Raw genomic sequence first — 22,446 nt, forward strand, 5'->3', positions numbered from 1 at the left:
CCAAAATGATTATAAGTTTTTTCGTGTGGTTGTAGTAATAAAGGTTTTTCAAACTCTCGGACTTGTGAAGGTAATGGATTTTTAGATTTATAAAAATTATATACAAAAATATTGACAAATTGGTAGAGAGTATTGGGACTAATGATTCGGCCAATTTTCATAACATAGGGCTCAATAATTTATTCTCAACAATAATCGCTCAAAACATAAATTATATGGACTCTTATTTTGCCAAAGTAGATTTTCAAAACATTGATTGTAAGTCCTAAGCATGATGTATCAAAACACCTAAGCCAAGCATACATCATCAAATTAAATAACAACCAATTAATTCAAATCATATTTCAATTTTAAATTAATGCAAAAGTCTTAAAAAAAATTAATGAAATTACCCCAAGTATGAAGTTTGGCCTCCTCCGTCGTCCCAGTGTTGGGTTTTAGCTCATCATAGTAAAAATGCTCTCAAAATAATTATTTATTGCTCAAAAAGTGGTTTACAAATGATGAAAAGGTGTAAAACAATTGAACAGAAAAATCGCAACAGAAATAACTGTTGCAAAGGCGATGTTCAGCTGTTACAAGAAGAACGATAAATGATAACTGCTGTTGTACGACGAACTACGACCCACGGATGTGCGTCTTAGACACTGTTGATAAACGACTGCTGCTGCGAGTCCGTTCTTCGTGTTCTTCATCTTCATCAATGGCAGCAGCAGCAGCAGAGAGAAATCATGGTTCTCGATTCTGCAGCGTTCCTTCTCTCCTCCCAACTCTCGACAGTCTTTCTATTCAACCCCATAGACATATTTATACTCAAAAGCACCGAGATAATCCGAGTTAAATGAAAATAATTCTCCCTTAATGATTTTTATTTTCACGGGAATATTTTCTTTCCCTGTTCATCTTTCACGCGTTTGTTCTGAGCTGGATTTACTTGTTTATCCTGGCTTGATTGGTCGAATCTTGTTGAATAAAGAAGAAAATATTCTCCCATGCAGTTACGTATCATCCAATATCCCGTGATAATCTCTCTTCCCTGTTTAACCAAGACTCGATGTTCTAGCCCAACTGGATCGAATCCATTAACCATACAATCCCTGTTTAGCCCAAACAGGTCAATCAAAACAAAATCCAGTGATTGACTCTCGCTCAAAGCCCACATAAGATCGAACCCAAATTTCTTCCGTGAACTGCATGAACTTTCCCGCCATTTTGAATTTTCAAAGCGTGAAGAAGGGTGTCCCCCTAACCGTCTGTGGAGTGTAAATAGCAAATGCCTTGGGGGTGACCTGGGGGTGCCCCTTAGTAATTAGGTTACCCCTTATCCAAAAGCGAGAGTCCGAATAACACTTGTCCTCCGGGTGACAAAATCAACTTTTCGAGCCGAATTTTCCAAACATGTTTATTTCCAAAAAATACCTACAAATACATAAAATAACAGAATTAGTACAAAATCGAGTGCCAACAATATATAGTATTGAGATCAAATTAGACACAAAAATGTGTCTATCACCTACGGAAACGCATATAGGCTCGGGGAAGGGATCTCCCGAATATTGGGTATCTGTCGTTAAACCGGGTCGAATACTTTATGAAATGGGTGGAGTATCAGAAATTATATCCAGAGAAGATATTTCAATCCCTGCGTCCAAAATGCCTATACGAACTCAATTCCTTATTGCAGAATAGGGATGTGCAACCAAAGGAAAGGGGTCTTTGTGATAAAAAAACAAAAAAACGCAGGCCTTGTTTTATAGACAAAATATTTCTTTCTTCTTTTTCCCTTTCTTTGCATTGAAAGAAACGATAAAAAATAATGATATAATTCAACCTCAAACCCTTTTAAATGTAGCGGACAACAGCGGGGATGGAAAATTGACATGTATTCGAATCATAGGAGCTAGTAATCGTCGATATGCTCATATTGGTGACGTTATTGTTGCTGTAAGCAAAGAAGCAGTGCCCAATATGCCTCTAGAAAGATCAGAGGTGATCAGAGCTGTAATTGTACGTACATGTAAAGAACTTAAACGTGACAACGATAAGATAATACGATATGATAACAATGCCGCAGTTGTCATTGATCAAGAAGGAAATCCAAAAGGAACTCGGGTTTTTGGTGCGATCGCTCGGGAATTGAGACATTTGAATTTTACTAAAATAGTCTCATTAGCTCCTGAGGTATTATAAATACTATATATAATAATGACTAATAGACAAACCCGTGATATGATAGAGTAGGGTCTTGGGAATGGATTAAATTAATTTAGTAGATTATGTATCACGTATATTCCTTAAATTTATAATTAATAAAAAAAACGAGCATGTTGATTATATCAAAACTCGGAGGCACCAATAATTATAGTTCATCATGGGTAGGGACACAATAAAGGTCAAAGCCCCTACCACTTTGGATAAAGTAATACCTCAGGCATCATTGCTAATACGTATTGAATCATCCTTTTTTTTTGTAAAAGAATCGAGAACAATGGAATTACTTTATTTCGTGGATGATTTGGCTACGACCTTTGTTAGGGTTGAAATTCCGAGTGCACCCAAACACAGGATTATAAATGGTAACTGGTGATATGAACCAAACACGAGAGAAATAATAGGAGAGACAAAAAATAAACAATCACACAACACAAGATACACGTGATTCACCTTTACATTCTACATCCACGTCTAATACTACCAGAAAAACTTACATTAGAAGCAAAGACCAATACATCCACTTTCTTCAACCGAAGATAATACCTAAAGATTTAATAAAACATACCCTAGAACACCATTGAAGAAACCAGATCAGTACCGGTGTGAGAGGAAAACTTGTAGAAAGAGGATTTTGGTGTTCTAGCGTTTAAGGTAGTTTCGAGTGTTTCCTTGTTACTCCTGTGTTACTAGAAGTTGTGAAGAAGATGTATAAGAAAATACATGAGACTGGTTTGAAGAATGGTTTTGGTATCATTCGACCATCCCTAACAAAAAGACCAAAACCTTAAGCACAAGGTTTTACTACTCCTCTAGACATGGAAATTGAATAAACACCTTTCTTTTAATTAGGCTTATAAATACCCTTATCATACAATAATAATACCCTTCTTCATATGTAAGCCCAATTGGGTCCATTTACATTTTCTCCACTTACCAGTTTTACCCCTGTATATAATTAAGATAAATCAAATATCGTTATTCTTTCTCAAACGGAAAGAAATAGAAAGAGAGAGACATCTGGATCATGAGAGATTCAGAAGAAATTTTGATTCAAAATTAAAATCAACTTTTAAACTAGGGTTTTTAACTGTAGAATCATTCTTATATCCTCCTTATTCTTTTTCGTTTTTTTGTTTATGTATATATATTAAGCAACATATTAAATTTCAAAATCAAACAAATTTTGATGAGTTCTGTTGGTTTTCGACGAATTGGTAACGGTAATTCACAATTGGAGATTGTATGAATGTTATGCGAGATTTGCATGTTTGATTCATAGATATCTTTTTACAGGTCGATTTGATTTGATTTTGTTCATTTTTTTTTTGCTGAGATCGTGATCTTCAGTGGAAATATGAATTTGTGTGATTCAATTATTGTTTTGTTTCGATATAATTTTAACTCAATATCATGATTCATCTCTTAAACAGGTGAGATTTAAATTTCATTTTAGGCTTTTTATGGAATTTTATGTTTATCAAATTTAGGTTAATAGTTCTGTAATTTAGCTTTAATTTAGGTTGATGAATCTATTTTTGATATGATTTATGATATTTTTGAATGAATATAGATATATGTTGGAGAATTGTGTGTGTGATGAATCAGTTTTGACATGAATTATGCAGATTATGGTGTCAACTTCGGTTGTTGACACCAAATTCTGGACATTACATATTTCTGGATACTAGATTATGGAGTCAACTTCGATCGTTGATACCACAATCTGGGAGGATGCATAGTATTCATTATGAAGTTATTTGATTATAGAGCATTTATTTTTATTTTTTTTCACATTCTACAATGAATATACCTCTCACGAGGGGGCGTAGACCCCGAGAGAAAGTACGATGTTATTGGATTTGTAGCTTTGTTTAGTTTAGGATTGTTTTCTTTTTTTTATTTGTACTGAAATTGTGCTTTTGGAGTCTTTAAAATATGTTTTTGGATTCCAGATTATGGTGTCAACTTCGTTTGTTGATACCAAATTCCGGACACCACATGTTTCTGGATTCTAGATTATAGAGTCAACTTTGGTTGTTGATATCACAATATGGACACAACATGTTTCTAAATATACCTCTCATGAGGGGGCGTAGACCCCGAGAGAAAGCACGACGTAATTGGATTTGTAGCTTTGTTTAGTTTCAAATTGTTTTCTTTTTTTATTTGTACTGAAATTGTTCTTTTGGAGTCTATAATACATGTTTTTGGATTCCGGATTATGGTGTCAACTTCATTTGTTGATACCAAATTTCGGACACCACATGTTTCTGGATTCTAGATTATAGAGTCAACTTTGATTGTTGATATCACAATCTGGACACAACATGTTTCTATATGTATTCCAGTGTTTTTTATGATGTCAACTTTGTTGATACCTTGATCTGGACACAACATGTTTCTGGTTTGTGTTATTTCTTGTTTTTTTGTAAGTTCTTAATGATTTGTTGCAGTCCAAAGATGGTTGTTCCAGAGATTGAATTTTGTAACCCGGGAGTCTCACGTCCTGTTTCAGATCAACTACAGTCAACGAGATGATAAGTGTGGTCAAACAAAATTGACCTTGTCTTCCTTAAGACCTCGTACTGTTTTTTTACATTGTTGATGGAACATCTAATGTCATTAATCACAATTTGGATTTGAGGTTTTTGATTCACTACTGCAGCACAAAAGGGCTTGATGTGTTGAAGTTTAGTATCCAATTAAGGGTTTGTGTTGAGTATAATTATTTTTATTTTGCTGCTTCTTCGTCATCATCAAGTTGTTTTTCAAATGACGAGGTAGATGTTGTAGAAGACGCCACCAATGCTTCATATTTGATCAAAAGGGTTCCAAAGAAGTCGATGCTTGGGTCAACGTATTAAGTGGAGTAGGGAAGTTGTTTGAAGGATGTGTTGAAGAAGTTCGTGATGCTATTACGAAGTATGAAATTAATAGTGGTTATAGAGTTGAAATACTTAAGAGTGGCAGAAAACGATAATACCGTGCAGTGCAAGTTCAATAAATGGCATAAATATCCCTGGAGGTTTCATGCTTCTATCTTTTCCAATACTATTTGTGTGTTTCAATGCAAGAGATTTAATGTGAAGCATTCATGTGATTTAGCTTGTTCAGATCCAGCAAAAGTTAGAATGAGGAAGTCGTTTTTGAAGAATATCTTAATATATGATTAACGAGCTTTGTTAGAGCATTGCTCGGTTGAACCCACCACGCATTGGTATGCCAAGTTTGTTTGTCATATTTTAGTGAATCAAAACTCATGTTAAGAGTCGCTTGATTATGTACTAGAGTCAACATCGTATAAGTTAGCTTGAAAGTATTAGGATAATGAGACATTACAAGTATTGCGAAGACTTGAAGATGTGAAGAAGCAAGGAGCTACAACGACAACAATCATCCTTCCAGTTGAGGTTAGTGATATTTGACTTGAACTGTTGCATTCCCTAATGTATCTTTCAAGTCGTGCATATTGAAAACAAAACTGCGAAGCATATTTGAACTCTAGATAGACATAGTATTAAGGAATACAATACAAGGTTTATTGCTTAACCATTAAACTTTGTAGATAAGACATTGCCATAATCATTTGAATGCTATTGTGATTATGTATGGGTATGAGGTGAGGATTTCATCCTAGGGAACAATGTTTTACATGTGTTCTAAGGAAGTAAGTTCATAAACTTGTTTGTGAATCGAAAAGGAATTCGCCAGGCGTTATTGGTTTTGTTATTCATTGCATATCTTATGAACAACCAATATGTGTGATTGAGTATAACAGTTCACGACTTGTTTGTGTTCTTGGTAGAAATATTCACAAAGGCCTGACTTATGTATTGGTATGACTTTTATTAGTGAAACCGATCTTAAGTAATCACCTGAGATGATATGATCGGGTTTGTGCTTTTTCTGACCAAATATTGGAAAAGGGGGAACCGATCCTAGTAAGAGGTACATTACATCACAAAGAGGAACCGATCCTTGTGAGGTGCAGCAAGGTTTATAGCAGAAAGGGGAACCGATCCCATGAACATGTGCAACACGTTTTTATGCAAAGGGGAACCAATCCTATGGAACTGTGCAACACATATAAGTTAGATACCATATATATGTGGGGAACTGATCCTAGTACCTAGTCAACCGAATTTTGGAAAGCTAGTGTGACTATGCACAATACTCACATGGAAGGTAGAACCGTTAAACCCATGATTATGATTGAAGGTTATTTGATCAATCGCATAGTTCTTGAAAGTCATATGAACCAATTCTAAACTTGTTTGGAAGTGTGGAAAATCAAGTTGTAAGTGTGAAAGAGAACTTACAAAGTAAGGATGTCGACATACTTTGAACACGTGCTATGAATGTTTATTTCTTTAATTGTTCAAAGTTATTCCTTAATAGCTAAGGGAAGAGAATCCCAGGATCGAAACATAAATAAGTTAAGAATCTTTTAATTAAGGTAATTAACTTCATTTTTAGGGAAATAAGAATTAGTAATGTGCATTTACTAATTAGAGATTTTCCGAGAGATTTCGATCATTATTTTTGGACAGAACATTTCCAGGAATTATGAAAACCGAATTTCTACTTTAATGAATATCTTAAGAATATTTTCGGTTTTGGAAATTCCTTGGTGTCCAAACTTCCCTGTCTATAAATACTTGAAATTTGCCTTTCTAGCAAACTAATCCTTCGTAATAACAAGCTTCCTCTTTGTTGTGTTGTTACTGGTGTAGCCGCCTATTCGGAGTGGAGAGTAACCTAATTAGGTGAAATCTCTTACGGCCGGTTAGTTTAAAGTCTTCTTTGGGATTGATAAGCTCTAGCGTGTACCGTTGGTGGGAAACTAGATAATTGCGGTTTATCTTTTGTTTTCATTGATTTGATTGACTAATGGTGGTTGAACTTTGATTGCACCTAGTTTGTTTATGCTTGAGAATCTTCTCTTCTGATATAAGATTCACTCAAACTAGTTCAGAGTTTCGACAGAGATCTTTAGAATTTTGTTAGTTCTAAAGACGATCTAGTGGTAATCGATTGTTAACAGACTCCGTTCTGTACGTGATTGATCACAAGAGATTCAAGTGATTGTGTGCAGGTTATTATTGAAGATCTAAGAAGATTTGAAGACGAAGTGAAGATTTCTGATTTGTGGGTTCATAACCTTTGGTGTGCACAATACTTGTTTCGGTAAAAGAGGATCCAATTAATAATCGGTTTATCCTTGTGATAGATTGGATTGATTAATTGAGTAGATCGGCATCATCACAATTCTTTGGATTAATAGTGTTGTTGGCTTAATCTTAAACGATTACTTCGGTAATTGAACATAAGATAGATCTAAGGACCTGACGAAGGAGTTTATGTTAAGATAAACAGAAGAGCCTTTGTCCGACTCATATCACTTGGTTGAAGAGAGTTGATACCAAACAGATATTTTGTTCCTTTACTGTTTGGAATACGAACCAAAGGAATTGTTCCAAGTATGTGACTTATTTATAAGTTGGAGGCGTGGGAATACAGACAGAACTAGGTGAACTATAGTTTTAGTTGCTTGGTCTCAACTATACGAAGTTAGGTGTAATTTTGTGTAGCGGCTTAATCCTAAGAGTATTCAATTCTGGACAAGGTCAAAGGGTTTTTCTGCATTTGCGGTTTCCTTGTTAACAAAATCTTGTTGTGTCATTTACTTTATATTTCTGTATTATAATTGTTTTATTATAATTAAAGTAAATTACACAAACGTTAATTCCTATTTACTTGATAAGTGAATCCTATTGTGTTTGGTTAAGTCCGAAACCTTTTTATCAAGTAACATACTTCGTTGTTGTATTGTCTCGATCTCGTATCCATAGACGATCACATGAAGTGTGAACCGATTAGTTGTATTGTCTCGACTCAGTCCATAGACAATCACTTTCGGAGAAAGGACGTATAGGTAGGAAAAGTTTTAGCTTGAGGAATATTTGGGTACCCTCGCCTTTTCAAGCTTCAAAGAAGAAGAAGACTGCGGATGATGTCAGAGACTTACTCCATCTGGAATATGGAGTTGAGCTCACGTATAGTCAGGCATAACATGGTTTAAAATTCACTAAGAAGTGTCTTTTGGGTGATGACATCAAGTCCTATTTGGACTTTGTTTGGTATAAAGATTTCATTGAACGTTATAATCCTGGAAGTGTCGTCAAGTTTGAGTATGATAGTGAAACGCGGCAATTCAAAAGGTTTTTTGTGGTTTTTGAAGCTTCCATCACTAGTTCTAACACTTACTACAATCCGATGTTAATTCTTGATGCTACTTTTCTCACTGGAAGTTCAAGGGCGGTCTTATGGTTGCTTGCGGAAAAACTGGTAACCAAGGTATTATTTTTAATCTTTTACTCTTTTAATCGCATCCATGTAAAACAGTAATCTGGTTTGACATGTTCTATGATTCTTTAGTTTATGGAGTCAACTTTAGTTATTGACACTAGTAACTGGTGTCAAGGTTTACAATTCACTAAGCAGTGTCTTTTGGGTGATGACATCAAGTCCTATTCGAACTTTGTTTGGTATAAAGATTTGATTGAATGTTATAATCCTGGAAGTGTCGTCAAGTTTGAGTATGATAGTGAAACGCAGTAGTTCAAAAGGTTTTTTGTGGCTTTTGAAGCTTCCATCACTGGTTCTAACACTTACTACTATCTGATGTTAATTCTTGATGCTACTTTTCTCACTGGAAGCTCAAGGGCGGTCTTATGGTTGCTTGCGGAAAAACTGGTAACCAAGGTATGATTTTTAATCTTTTACTCTTTTAATCGCATCCATGTAAAACGGTAATCTAGTCTGACATGTTCTGTGATTCTTTAGTTTATGGAGTCAACTTTAGTTGTTGACACTAGTAATTGGTGTCAACTTTGGTTGTTGACCCTATAATCTTTGTCTGACATGTTCCGGATTCCATATTTTTTATGGTGTCATCTCTGGTTGTTAACACCATAACTTATTCTTGGATTCCAGTTTCGATCACTTATTGAATTTTCGGTGTTTTTTGTTTTTATAGAGATTTATCCAGTTTCATTTGGAGTTGTTCTTGTAAAAATTGTGAGAGTTGGAAATGGTTCTTATCCAATTTGAAGGGTATTATCCATGAAGATCGTCTGCGGAATCGTCCTTTTGAAGCATGTCCTTGAGATCTTTCCAAATGCTGCGCATTCGTGTTGTATTTACCATATGAAAGGAAATATTCCTGTTCCAAAGGGAAAGAGTAGGAAAACTGCAGTCAAGTTATTCCAAGAGTGCTACACTACATTAACAAAGAAGAAATTTCTTGCTGCTGCAAAGAGTTTTGAGCAATCTGAAGTTACACTTAGTGACTGCTTGTATGGCAAAGATTTCATTACAGAACTGGGATGCTCATACATTTCTAGGAGAAAGGTTTGGGGAGAACAAATCTAATGTGTCCGAGAGTTTTAATATATTGATTAGGTATAATAAGCCGCTTCCAGCGTTTGAACTTATCGATGTTATTCATGCTAAGGTAATGGAGCAGAATTACAAGAGGTTATTTGAGTCTAGCAACTGGACTACGAGGCTTATTACTCTGATGAAAGTTAGGTTAACCAAGAGGATAACTGACTGCCGTTTTTACAAATTCTGAAGATCAAACGACAAAGTTTTTGAGATTATTAATCCGACTAGAAAACACACCATGGACTTGGATGCTGGAACATGCAGTTGCAATACGTGGAAAAAAACATAGATTTCATTGCTCTCATCCAATTAAAGAAATATTGAGGATTGCGGAAGATGAACCGTACAAGTACGTCATCCCTTACGATACTACTAATAGACACATTTTTGTGTCTGATTTGTCTCGATTCTATATATTGTTAGGGCTCATTTTTGTACTTATTATGGTGTTTTATTTATTTGTAGGTATTTTTGGCCAATAAACATTTTGGAAAAAATTGGCTCGAAAAGTTGTCGGGAAGCACCCCCAGGACACCCCCAAGGCAGCTGTTATTCACACCCCCACTTTGGATAGGGGGCGCCCCCTTTCATCACAAATTCGAATTTCAAATTGGCGGGAATCTGGTGTACAAGCTGCGTATTTTCCTGGGAAGAGCTGGATTAAATTATGTTGAGTTTTTCTCGGTGCTTGACGCTGGAATGGATTGGTACCACCCTGTTACGACTAAACAGGGTTGGTAGGTCTTCTAAATTTGAAAATATAGGGCATTATGTGGAGTTAGGGATGAACAGAGGAGATGGAAATATTATCGGATTTTCTGAAATTCCGTGAAGTATTGGAGAGGTTTCTTACGTGGAGATGAGTTGGGATGTACATGATGAGTCAGAACAGAGATTGTAGGTGGCACGGATTCGAAAAAATAGGCATCAATCTTCGGTTTGGATAAAACAGGGCACTGTTTATTCGTGGAAGTTCCATTGGTTATATTTGTGGAAGTTTGGTGTTGTGAAGGAAGGATTTACTCTCTGGGATTCGTATCTTTCAGTTTTAGGAAGTTTTATAACTCACAAACCGCGTAAAGAATAATTGGAAGAGAAGAAAATTCCGAGTATTACTGCCGAAGAAAAGAGTTATTTTTGGGACTTCACTTGCCTTATACGGGACCTTCCATGTATATATATGAGGCTAGGGAGTCGCAGAAGGGAGTACGTACACTTTGGGGAAGTTTAGAACATAACAGAGCATAAAAACACCAAGTTGCAGAGATACAGGCGAGAGGAAGAAGAAGAACACAAAACAGCAGTAAAAAACATTCGCAGAATCCGTGGCCTTTTCTTTCAAAATTCAATCACTTTGTCACAATTTCTGTAACAATTATTCAGAGTTCGCAACAGTTCTGTGTTAGGGTACTTTGTAACAGTGGTTCATAACAATTATATCCGTTACAAACACACTGTTATACCTTCTTTTCTTTTTAATCAACTTTTGAGCAACAAACATGTATTTTGAGCAAGTGGTTAATATGAGGAGCTAAACCCCATTGCCGAGGCGATAGAGGAAGCTATTTTTCCAACAAAAAGTGGTATATTCTTATTTATTTATTTATTTATCGCAATTATTTTTATGATTGTGTTGCCTTGAGTGAAATTTTTTTGAATGATTCTTGTTAAGCATTGTTATTTCTTTTGATAGAGCATGCTTGGACCTAGGTTTTTGACGTTCTGTGCTTCAGATTTACATTTCTTATTTTGAGAATCTACTTGTTGCAATAGTTTAGAATCAAATTGAACGGAAACATTGAATGAATATAAATATTGGATTAAATCACTTTGAATTTGGAAAATAGTGGAATCTTAGCCTCAGTGTTCTTTTTAATATTGATATCAACTTTGATTGAGTTTGCTATAATTTTTATTGAGTTTTCTATTTTAATATTAGAATTTAAGTCTAATTAATATCCTTCACAAGTGTGAGAATCGAACCACTTTTACCACTATCTACAAATCACATCAATTTTTGGCGCCGCCAACGCGGACTTGTTTTTAGGGTTTTAGATTATTTTTTTGTTATTATTTTTTTTGTCCTTTTTTATGTTTTTGGGTATTTTTCTTGTGTATACAGGTTCTGGATCATAAAGAAAATTGAGCCAAAGAGTTTGGTGATTTCATAAAGACTTGGAGCTAAAGATTAAAGCAAAAAGAACAGAAAAGAAGACAATTTTATTTTAGGGTTTGTTTATTTTCTTTTAGAAAAAAAAACTGTATTAGGGTTTATTATTTTGTAATTTTTCTTTATTTTCTTTTTGGACTTTTGGACTTTGGACTTTGGGAAATTATTATTTTTTATTACCCTACGGAAGGGTACTTTAAATATAAACTATGTGAAGAGAAGGAGGACAATTACGATATTGTCTCTGCACCTTGGGTTCGTACACTAGACATCGGAGTCAGTGGCCCGAGTCGACTACAACCGATTCATCCCCCATCTGGAACGGGAGGTAAGTTTCAAAACACTCGCGAATCCCCTGTCAGCGAGTTACTGGACTCCTTCGTATGCATATATATTGAGGACTGAATACATACATTTATTTTTCTAGTAAAGGGCAAGGCCTGGCCATACAAGATAAGGGTTCGGATTTCATCACCGTTCTCTTCTTGTCCGCTTTAGGAACACGTAACCTACGCGAACCTAAGCCTAGAACGAGACCGATAGGGTAACGAGCTTAACAGGAAAGTCATTCGAAAAATATTGGTTACTCTTTTAAGCATACTTCGAAGTTCTTGACGGTTTCTGTAAGTTGAATGCGTGACTGCGCCTCCTTGTAATAACGGTGAATCCTTGGGTATCAAAGCTCCACCGAGCTTCCCTCGCCTCTATTCAACTTACGTTAACTCGGATTGATTCCAGAGGGGTTTTCTTAAATTGTAATGAATTCCCGTTCGAAGGATTAGAAGCTGGTCTGGAAACAATCTAAGTGGAGACATCATGCTTTTTGTTTGCTAGAAATCAATAGGTTTGATTTGGTTGAGTCGACCTTGATCTGTGTTTGCTTACCCTTCCAATTTAGAAAATTCTATTGTATGCCTGAACGTAAAAGAGACGCACTAGGTAGATTTGTTAAAAAGAAACCTAGTAGTTCGAAGCATCTCGATTACCTTAATCTAGAAAGTACGACTTTTGAAGAGTCTGTTTTTGAACGTCCTTTGACTGAGGAGAGAATCCCTGTTGCTCTGATAGCGCCAGAAATGGTAACTTTGAAATCTTTGTTAAATCCAACTAGGACTACTCGTCCTTCGTGTATTAAGTTAGCTGAAACGGAGGCACCCTATGAACTGAAACCTGGGAACTTACAGATGCTCCCAATCTTTTTAGGGAAAGAAAATAAAAACCCTTATTACTATGTTAGGTATTTTGAGAAAATTTGCAGTACTCTAAGAATTAGAGGCTTAGATGATGATGCTTTGAAACTTAGGTGATTCCCATTTTCCCTGAAAGATAAGGCCAAGTCGTGGTTGTATAGTTTGGACTCCGAGTCAATTGAGACATATGAACAACTTACATCTACCTTTTTCAATAAGCTTTTCCCTAGGCACAAAACATTGTCTATTAGGACGCAAATATGCACATTTTCACAACAAGAGGGAGAATCTTTATATAGGTATTTGGAAAGGTTCAATGATTTATTATCCCAGTGTCCTCATCATGGTTTAGAAAAGGTTAGGCTAGTTCAGATCCTTTATGAGGGTTTAGATTATTCCACAACGACCATGGTTGAGTCTCTATGCACTGGTGGATTTGAAAACCAAACTGTTGATGCGACGATGGAATTTTTTAATGAAATCGCCGAAAAAACCCAGCAATGGGAAAATAGTAGGGCACCCCAGAAAATAATTATTTTAAGTAGAGGAAACGTTAATAGGGTAGAATGAGGCTATGAATCAGATGCCAAAATTACTGCTATAACAAAAAGGTTAGAAGCCTTAGAAGTGGGCCAGACTAGTGGTAGAGTGGAGCCTTCATGGGAAGGCCAGAATATTGAAGAGCAGGCCAATGCTCTTTATAATAACTCTAGATTTGATAACCGTCAAAAGATTGACCCATATTCAGAAACCTATAATCCTGGTTGGAGAAACCATCCGAACCTTTCGTGGTCTAAGGGCCAAAGTCAAGGTCAGTTTAGTAATTCTAATGCTCCCCCAGGTTTTGGCTATACTAAGAATCCTCCAGGATTAGCTCAATTTCAGAATCAGTCAGATAAGAAAATCCTAAGTTTAGAGGAATCTCTCGCCTTGTTAACTCAGCAAACTGCAAAATTTCAGTTATCCGTAGAACAGAGTCTACAAGCTAGTAACATGATAGGACAAGAAAATAGTCAGGCTATTTCCGAGTTAAAAACCCAGGTTGGTCTAATAAGTGATTCTTAGAGAGAAAAAGGTAAGTTTCCTAGTCAAACACAACCCAACCCTAGAGGAGTTCATGAATTAGGTGCAAAACCATCGAATCAATTGAATGCTGTTAGAACCCTTAGAAGTGGTAGAGTTGTAGACAATAAGGTAACCATGCCCGATAGTGAACATACTGTAGTTCACCCCTCAGGATCTCACCTCTCAGGACCAGTAGCTGAAGAGACTGATAAAGTTTCTGATGATGTGAATTCGGTTTCTGAAAAGTATGATTTTATGCCTAGAGCCCCATTTCCTCAGCTATTAGTACCAACAAAGAAGGAATCGAACTTTAATGACATAGTGGAGGTTTTTAAGCAAGTTACCATAAACCTTCCTTTATTAGATGCAATTAGGCAAATTCCTGCTTATGCCAAGTTCCTTAAGGATATGTGTACGCGGAAGCGAAAACTTAGCGTCCATAAGAAAGCCTTTTTAGCTAGTCACGTAAGCTCAATCATTCAGAACACCACAACTCCAAAGTACAAAGACCCAGGTTCTCCTACCATTGCTTGCACAATACGTAACTTCCGGGTAGAAAAAGTTTTACTTGACTTAGGAGCCAGTGTGAACTTACTTCCATTCCATGTATGCTTACAACTAAGACTTGGTGAAATAAAACCTACTCAGATGACACTGCAGTTAGCTGATAGGTCTGTTAAAATCCCTCGTGGTGTGATCGAGGATGTTCTTATTGAGGTCGACAAGTTTATTTATCCAGTGGATTTCGTGGTCCTAGATACCCAACCTGTCCCTGACCCAGATAACCAGATACCTTGATTTTAGGTCGCCCATTTTTAGCTACGTCTAATGCGATCATTAACTGCCGAAATGGTGTGATGAGTTTATCTTTTGGTAATATGACTATGGAGATGAACATTTTTAATGTCAGTAAGAAACCTCATGAGCTAGATGGAACATGTGTTGAAGAGGTGAACATGATAGAAGCCTTAGTTCAGGAGTCGTTACCAAACATTTTGTCTGAAGACCCATTAGAAAGTTGTCTATCCCATTTTGGTTTAGATTTTGACGACGATAGCACTATTGAACAGGTGAATGCTCTATTAGATTCTACCCCTGTGTTAGACACTGATAGATGGAAATCTAGGTTCGAACCGTTACCAGTTTCTGAGACTACCCTAATTCCTTCTTTAGAAGAGCCCCCAAAGTTGGACCTTAAACCACTACCCGATACTCTAAAGTATGTGTTTTTAGGCCCATCTGAGACTTTACCTGTGATTGTAGCTTCCGATTTGGATAGTGATCAGGAAAGTAGGCAAGTAAATGTACTTCAAGACAATAAGGAAGCTTTAGGGTGGACTATAGCAGACATTAAGGGTATAAGTCCTACTGTGTGTATGCATCAGATTCATTTAAAGGAAGACTCCAAACCTTCTAGGGAGATGCAACGTCGACTGAACCCTAACATGAAAGAGGTAGTTCGAAAAGAGGTGCTTAAGTTGTTAGATGCGGGTATTATTTACCCAATTTCAGACAGTAAGTGGGTCAGCCCTGTTCAGGTTGTCCCCAAGAAATCAGGTATCACTGTAGTCCAGAATGATAATAATGAATTAATCCCAACCCGAGTGACCACGGGATGGCGTGTGTGTATTGACTATAGGAAATTGATCAAGGTCACAAGGAAGGATCACTTTCCCCTTCCTTTTATCGATCAAATGCTAGAGCGATTAGCTGGACATAGTCACTATTACTTCTTAGATGGGTACTCCGGCTATAATCAGATCGTTATCGCCCCAGAAGACCAAGAGAAAACCACTTTTACCTGTCCCTTTGGTACCTTTTCGTATAGACGCATGCCTTTTGGGATATGTAATGCCCCTGCAACTTTTCAGCGTTGTATGATGAGCATATTTTCTGATATGGCAGAACGGTTCTTAGAGGTATTTATGGATGATTTTTCATTGTTTGGTTCATCTTTCGAAGAGTGCTTGCATCATTTGACATTAATGTTGACTAGGTCTAAGGAAAAAAATTTAGTGCTTAATTGGGAAAAATGCCATTTCATGGTTAAATCAGGAATTGTGTTAGGGCACATCGTCTCTTCAAAGGGTATAGAGGTAGACAAAGCCAAAGTTGACCTTATTAAGACTTTAAAGGTTCCAAAAACCGTAAAAGATATTAGGTCATTCCTAGGGCATGCAGTTTTTTACCGTCGATTCATTAAGGATTTTAGCTTGATTTCTAGACCTCTTTGCAATTTGCTTGCAAAAGATGTTAAATTTGTCTTTGATGATGCTTGTTTAGAGGCTTTTGAGAAGCTTAAAACTTTACTCACTACTGCCCCGATAGTTCAGGCACCTAACTGGAACCTACCCTTTGAGATTATGTGTGATTCTTCAGATTATGCTATAGGCGTCGTTTTAGGACAACGAGAAAACAAATTACTTCATGTGATTTATTATGCTAGCAAAACTGTGAATGATGGCCAAATGAACTACACAACTACCGAGAAGGAACTTTTAGCCATCGTGTTTGCCTTGGATAAGTTTAGGTCCTACCTATTAGGTTCTAAGATCATAATTTATACAGATCATGCTGCTTTGAAATACCTTTTATCTAAGAAGGATACCAAACCTAGATTGATCAGATGGATCCTATTGTTACAGGAATTTTCCCCAGACATTAGAGACAAAAATGGTGCAGAAAATGTAGTAGCAGACCACTTTTCTAGGCTAGTTGTTAGTTCCCCTAGTGATTCCCTTCCTATAACGGATAACTTTCCTGATGAACAATTGTTCTCTGTTTCCCAATCACCTTGGTATGCAAATATAGTGAATTATCTTGTTACTGCTCGAACCCCTCAACATTGGGGTAAACAAGATCGTTCTAGGTTTTTGGCCGAGGTTAAGCATTTCTTTTGGGATGATCCTTATCTGTTTAAGTATTGTCCGGACCAGATTATTAGGAGATGTGTATCTGAGAGTGACCAGTCTAGTATTATCTCCTTTTGTCATGAATATGCATGTGGGGGTCATTTTAGTGCTAAGAAGACTGCTGCTAAGATTTTGTAGTGTGGATTTTACTGGCATTCGTTGTTTAAAGATTCCCATAGTCAGTGTGTTTCTTGTGAGCGTTGCCAGAAGTTAGGAACCATTTCCCGTAGAAATATGATGCCTTTGAACCCTATTTTAGTGATTGAGGTCTTTGATGTGTGGGGCATTGATTTTATGGGTCCATTTCCTATTTCGTTTGGTTATATTTACATACTTGTCGCTGTAGACTATGTGTCTAAGTGGGTTGAGGCGGTTCCGTATAAAACGAATGACCACAGGGTCGTAGTCCAGTTTTTGAAAGAGAATATACATACACATTTTGGTACGCCGCGAGCTATAATTAGTGATGGAGGTTCACACTTTTGTAATAGACCGGTTGCTCTTTTAATGAAACAATACGGTATTACCCATAAATTAGCAACCCCATATCACCCTCAGACTAGTGGTCAGGTAGAGGTTTCCAATAGGTAAATTAAATATATTCTAGAGAAAACAGTTAATCCAAACAGGAAAGACTGGTCGTCGAGGCTTACTGATGTCTTATGGGCTTACCGTACTGCGTTTAAGAAACCCATTGGAATGTCACCTTATCGTTTAGTGTTTGGCAAGGCATGTCACCTTCCTGTTGAGTTAGAGTATCGAGCCTATTGGGCTATTAAGAACTTAAACTTTTCACTTGACAAGGAAGGAGCTCAAAGAAAGCTCCATCTCAATGAGTTGGACGAGATTCGTAGAGATGCATACGATAGTGCTAAAGAGTAAAGAACAAAATGAAACTTGTGCATGATAGGAATATTTTACGAAAGTTATTTTCTCCAGGTCAAAAAGGTCTTCTGTATGACACTCGTTTGCATCTATTCCCCGAGAAGTTGCGCTCTCGGTGGACCGGTCCTTTTGTGGTCCGTATTATTTTTCCTCATGGCGCTGTTGAGATTGAGACACCAGATGGTAGTAGTTCTTCGAGGGTTAACGGTCAGCGATTAAAGCCCTTTTTAGAGCCTTTTCCTACAGGTGATGTTGAGGAGGTCCCTATGGAGGACCGTGTTTACCTTGATTGACCATCGAGGCGATTTTGTATGTTGTATAATATTTTTGTAGGTTTTTGGTTACTCTTCACCCATGTACTATCTTTCCGACTTCTCTCTTTACTATTTCCTCATGTTACTTATATTTTTGGTATTGTTCTTTAATTATAAACATTGAGGACAATGTTAGATTTAAGTTTGGGGGTGGGGTAGAACTTTTTGTTACCTTTTCGTTGCAATAAATAAACTCCAGAGCCTAGAAATTTATCCCTATTAAGGATGGCACTAACCAATCTAAGTGGATGGAAGCATTTTGGTTGTAGGAGTTGAGGAACCAATCTGACTAGATAGAAACATCTAAAGAGTCTATTCATAAAAGCACAGAGCTCATATGTTAGAAATAACATGATAGTTTCACCATATCTCGTTGAGTCCTTTTCACTTCTGTTTTTATTTTGTTTTGTTTTTAAACTATGTTTCTCTAAGTGATTAGTTGGGGCTCACGATTCAAGTTGTTACCAATGCTAGGGTGGATTAGAGTGATTGAGATACAAAAAAAAGAAGAAGAGAAATTGAGACTAGACCATCAGACCAACTGGAATAAATTCAATAAAGTCGACCACTGGAACCCTTGTATGCCAGTGTGTTGACCTAGAGTTAGGATTATCAATCACTGGTTCCCTTGTATATGACATTGTGTTGATATTAATCAGACTAGTATCTCAGTCCATTAGGATAGGTTCATTTTTGCGGAGGCCTTCAGACAGATATGAGAAACACCGTTCACCTAGTAAACATCAAAACCATCTATGTTTTTCTCTATACCCATATTTTTGATCTATCCATGTGATTAGTTTCGACTCCGGATATTGATGTCCATAGTGCAACTATCTGAGTAGAGCTCTGTCACTTATATATGAATTTTAGTATGCTTGAGTGCAAACTCGTGTACAACAATTAGAATTTCGCATCAGGGTACTTCCTCTTGTAGTCAATAAGTATGCCAACCAAGGAGATTCTTCTGTGCATTCCAAGGTTCTGTGTAGATATCTAGGTTCTGGAGTATAAAGGTTTTGTGGGTATACCTCTGGTAAGCCCTCCGGATACAACACTCCGCCACTAGAGACACATAGGGGTTTAAAGGCTTATTGCATACGCTAAATGCAATCGACGATGCCTGCGACAGTGAGTTAGGATTTTATTTCTATTTTATTTTTGCTCGAGGACTAGCAAATAATAGGTTTGGGGTATTTGATAGACACATTTTTGTGTCCGATTTGTCTCGATTCTATATATTGTTAGGGCTCATTTTTGTACTTATTATGGTGTTTTATTTATTTGTAGGTATTTTTGGCCAATAAACATTTTTGGAAAAAACTGGCTCGAAAAGTTGTCGGGAAGCACCCCCAGGACACCCCCAAGGAAGCTGTTATTCGCACCCCACTCTGGATAGGGGGCACCCCCTTTCTTCACAAATTCGAATTTCAAATTGGCGGGAATCTGGTGTACAAGATGCGTATTTTCCTGGGAAGAGCTGGATTAAATTTTGTTGAGTTTTTCTCGGTGTTTGACGCTGGAATGGATTGGTACCACCCTGTTACGACTAAACAGGGTTGGTAGGTGTTCTAAATTCTAAAATATAGGGTATTATGTGGAGTTAGGGTTGAACAGAGGAGATGGAAATATTATCGGATTTTCTGAAATTCCGTGAAGTATTGGAGAGGTTTCTTACGTGGAGATGAGTTGGGATATACATGATGAGTCAGAACAGAGATTGTAGGTGGCACAGATTCGAAAAAATAGGCATCAATCTTCGGTTTGGATAAAATAGGGCACTGGTTATTCATGGAAGTTTCATTGGTTATATTTGTGGAAGTTTGGTGTTGTGAAGGAAGGATTTACTCTCTGGGATTCGTATCTTTCAGTTTTAGGAAGTTTTATAACTCACAAACCGCGTAAAGAATATTTGGAAGAGAAGAAAATTCCGAGTATTACTGCCGAAGAAAAGAGTTATTTTTGGGACTTCACTTGCCTTATACGGGATCTTCCGTGTATATATATGAGGCTAGGGAGTCGCAGAAGGGAGTACGTACACTTTGGGGAAGTTTAGAACATAACAGAGCATAAAAACACCAAGTTGTAGAGATACAAGCGAGAGGAAGAAGAAGAACACAGAACAGCAGTAAAAGACAGTCGCAGAATCCGTAGCCTTTTCTTTCAAAATTCAATCACTTTGTCACAATTTCTGTAACAATTATTCAGAGTTCGCAACAGTTCCGTGTTAGGGTACTTTGTAGCAGTGGTTCATAACAATTATCTCCGTTACAAACACGTTGTTTTATACCTTCTTTTCTTTTTAATCAACTTTTGAGCAACAAACATGTATTTTGAGCAAGTGGTTAATATGAGGAGATAAACCCCATTGCTGAGGCGATAGAGGAAGCTATTTTTCCAACAAAAAGTGGTATATTCTTATTTATTTATCGCAATTATTTTTATGATTGTTTTGCCTTGAGTGAATTTTTTTTGAATGATTCTTGTTAAGCAATTGTTATTTCTTTTGATAGAGCATGCTTGGACCTAGGTTTTTGATGTTCTATGCTTCGGATTTACACTTGTTATTCTGAGAATCTACTTGTTGCAATAGTTTATAATCAAATTGAACGAAAAAATTGCATGAATATAAATATTGGATTAAATCACTTTGAATTTGGAAAATAGTGGAATCTTAGCCTCAGTGTTCTTTCTAATATTGATATCAACTTTGATTGAGTTTGCTATAATTTTTAGTGAGTTTTCTATTTTAATATTAGAATTTAAGTCTAATTAATATCCTTCACAAGTCTGAGAAGCGAACCACTTTTACCACTATCTACAAATCACATCAACTACTACAAAGGGATGTACTCTCGACCCATCTATCTGATTCCAGACTCTGAGAGGTCATCTATAATTACATAAGAGGGGTATGTATTGCCTCCAAATGGTGGTCGAGGACAAGTTGGAAGTCCAAATGCTTCTAGGTATATGGGTCATCGTGAAAAGGTGCGCAAGTATGCATACTTTTTATAACCGTCGAAGATGTCGCAGAGCTTCTTTGGCTCCTCGTGTACCAACATTCTGCAAGAAGACTCATTCCAGGATGTTCAAAATCTTGAAGAGGATGTTTTTCTAAACTTTGTGATGTTTTACTATTTATGAACATACTTCTTTACATCCATTTTAGGTTTTATACTTCTTGGATGTTACTATTTCTTATGCTTTTTTGTCTGGACATGTTATGTTTTTAATCAAATACATTTCTGGGTTGTTTTTTTTTTTTTTTTTTTTTATGAATGTTAATTCTTGTGTTTCTCAAGGATATCTCATTTTGCAGGTTGCAGGTTTATCGGTTTTTACAGGAAATAGACTAATATAATTGGTGTCAACTCCCATTGTTGACACGAGTTTTGGGGATCAACTTCCATTGTTGAAACCACAAATTCGTGTCAACTTTGGTTGTTGACACTTTAGTCTGGGAACAATGTTCATGTATTCCAGCTCTTTGGGGTCAAGTTCCATTATTGACATCAGTTTTTGGGATCAACTTCCATTTTTGACACTCAATATATAAAAAATTGCATGGTTTTATCTGAATACATAAGTTAACTCCATCAGTTGATAACAAACGGAGCATTCATTTCATTCATGATGGATATATAGAAAGCAGTAACAATTAGTATTTATTATAAACCAATAATTTATAACAAACCATTTACTAATAAAGTAGTCAAACTATTCAGACCGTAAACAAACTTACATATATTTTTTTTAGTAACTAAGATGTTTTTTTCAGACCAATGAGCAGACCAACATTTACTCACTAAGATATTTAAGATGCACTAAGATTTTTTTTTCCAGACTGTAAACAGACTACATTAGCTACCACTTATAGACTTATGCCAGTCCAATGTTTCAACCAAGTCATATAAATTGATTATTTCTTGAATATAGTCAATAAGTGGATTTTCCTTAATTTCTTTAACGGAGTCGGTAAGTTGTTGGTCTTCTTTAAGTTCTCTAACTGAGTCAGTAATTTTTGTCTAGCTTCCAGGCACTATTTCTCACAACACTCTTGCTGCCATCTTCACTATCTTCCTTTGTAATCTCTCGTTTAAGTAAGTGATACCAAATAAGTCCTCACAGTGTCCACGCTTCACTAAATAATTCGGGTACAAAAAAGTGTGCATTGCACAATACAATCCCTTTTGTATTGGTACATGGTAGTGCTGAAATTTTGAACTTATTTCGCCACATGTTGC

General features: G+C 36.5%; 1 pseudogene; it reads right to left on the minus strand.

Moving 5' to 3' along the window:
• Positions 1-13,273: 13,273 nt before the first annotated feature.
• Positions 13,274-13,373, minus strand: LOC113362430 (annotated as a pseudogene).
• Positions 13,374-22,446: the final 9,073 nt, after the last annotated feature.

The sequence above is a fragment of the Papaver somniferum genome, chromosome 3 (genome assembly GCF_003573695.1).
Source record: "Papaver somniferum cultivar HN1 chromosome 3, ASM357369v1, whole genome shotgun sequence".
Classification (NCBI taxonomy): domain Eukaryota; kingdom Viridiplantae; phylum Streptophyta; class Magnoliopsida; order Ranunculales; family Papaveraceae; genus Papaver; species Papaver somniferum.